Here is a 2,378-nt window from a genome sequence, read left to right as displayed (position 1 = left end):
TTTTCCAGAGATACAGAATTGGTAGGATATATTTTTTTTTTTTTTTTAGTTTGCAGTAGAGATGGAGTCTTACTGTGTTGCCCAGGCTGGTCTTGAATTCCTGAGCTCAAGCAGTCCTTCTGCCTTGGCCTGCCAAAGTCCTGGGTTACAAGTGTGAGCCACTGCCTGGCCAACATATTTTTTGTTGTTGTTGTTTTTGTTTGTTTGTTTGAGACGGAGTTTCGTTCTTGTTGCCCAGGCTGGAGTGCAATGGTGAGATCTCAGCTCACTGCAACCTCCGCCTCCTAGGTTCAAGCGACTCTCTTGCCTCAACCTCCCAAGTAGCTGGGATTACAGGCACCTGCCACCACACCCAGTGATTTTGTATTTTTAGTAGAGATTTCACCATGTTGGTCAGGCTGGTCTTAAACTCCTGACCTCAGGTGATCCACCTGCCTCGGCCTCCCAAAGTGCCAGGATTATAGGCGTGAGCCAAACCTATTGGTTTTTCGTATTAATTAACGATAACATTATGGTCCAGTTTCTGGCTTTGAGTTTTAACATCTGCAAGCTTGACAGCTTTGTCAAAATTGATCTTTTTCTTGTTGTCATGATGCTCCAGCTATGTTTATCCACCTGTTTTTCCTCATGGTCAATCAGAAAACACTTTTTATTCAGTTGAATTTTGAAAATTGTTTTTCACTTAAAGCCATAGATACACAAAGTTAGGAAGAACCTCAACCACAGAACATAATGTTTGGTTTATAAAACTTCTACTTCACAGGACATTCTAGATGTTGTGATTCTGTGTCCTTGTTTTTTTTTTAAAGGTGATCCTAGTGACATTCAGATCTCTGTGCAGTCAAAATAATTGTAAATTTAAATGGAAACTCCGAAGTGGCCCCACATGGTGATGATTATACAACTAATGTCCTGTTTTGCTGTCAAAGACAGGAGCCAGGCCAGGTGCAGTGGCTCACACCTGTTATCCCAGCACTTTGAGAGGCCAAGGCGGGTGGATCACCTGTGGTCAGGAGTTTAAGACCAGCCTGGCCAACGTGGCGAAACCTCATCTCTGCTAAAAATACAAAAATTACCCAGGTGTGGTGGCAGGCGCCTGTAATCCCAGCTACTTGGGAGGCTGAGGCAGAACTGCTTGAACCCAGGAGGCGGGAGTTGCGGTGGGCCGAGATCGCACCATTGCACTTCACCCTGGACAACAGAGGGAGCTACTGGAAAGGCTGAGGCACGAGAATTACTTGAACCCAGGAGGCGGAGGAGGTGGTTGCAGCGAGCTGAGATGGCACCACTGCACTCCAGCCTGGGAGACAGAGCGAGACTCCGCCTCAAAAAAAACACAAAAACAAGCTGTGCCGACAGTGGACAGAGAGGCCTTGGGAGCTGCTGCACGGCAGGGCTGCCCACCGGGGCTTCAGCCCCCAGAACTGTCTGGGACCCCCAGAACTGCCCCGCATCAGCCAGCACAGCCAGGCGACTTTCCCATTCTCTCTCCCACAGCAGGCAGGAGACAGTGGATCTGGGGGCTCTCCAGCCTCAGGGGCACCAGGCTCAGCTCCTCAGCCTGTGGTTCGCTGGAGGCTGGCAGCAGGGAGGTTACTTCCCCGTGGGTGGGACCGGGTTGCTCTCTGGGACCCCAGCAGAAGTGGCCCTGTCCCACCCCATCATCCTGCAGTGGAATTAATACTGGAACGTCCCACCGGGCACAGAAGGCTGCTCTGCCTGCGGGTTGACCTCAGCAAGGATTGCCAGACCCACGGGAGAAACAGCCTGAACCAAACAAAGGAGCGGAGAGGGAGGATACAGGCACCAGAGGAGAATGTGAGAAGAACCAAATTAGTAATCCTAGAAGAAAAAAGAAGAATTTGTGAAATAGAATGCTATAAAATTCAATGCTATAAAAATAATAGAAGAGGAGTTGGATGTGGTAGCGCATGCCTGTAATCCCAGCTACCTGGGAGGCTGAGGCAAGAGGATCACTGGAGCCAAGGGGGTGGAGGCTGCAGTGAGCCGAGATCACACCATTGCACACCAACTGGGCAACAGAGCCAGAGCCTGTATAAAAACAACAAAACAAAACAACACAAAAACATGGCCGGGCGCGGTGGCTCATGCCTGTAATCCCAACACTTTGGGAGGCCGAGGTGGGCGGATCACAAGGTCGGGAGATCGAGACCATCCTGGCTAACACGGTGAAACCCCGTCTCTACTAAAAATACAGAAAATTAGCCGGGCGCGGTGGCGGGCACCTGTAGTCCCAGTTACTCAGGAGGCTGAGGCAGGAGAATGGTGTGAACCCAGGAGGCCGAGTTTGCAGTGAGCCGAGATTGCACCACTGCACTCCAGCCTGGGCGATAGAGTGAGACTCTGTCTCAAAAAAA

This window comes from Mandrillus leucophaeus, unplaced genomic scaffold, assembly GCF_000951045.1.
Source record: "Mandrillus leucophaeus isolate KB7577 unplaced genomic scaffold, Mleu.le_1.0 Scaffold28, whole genome shotgun sequence".
Taxonomy (NCBI): Eukaryota; Metazoa; Chordata; class Mammalia; order Primates; family Cercopithecidae; genus Mandrillus; species Mandrillus leucophaeus.
The sequence above is the reverse complement of the archived record's forward strand: the minus strand, read 5'-3'. Positions refer to the sequence as shown.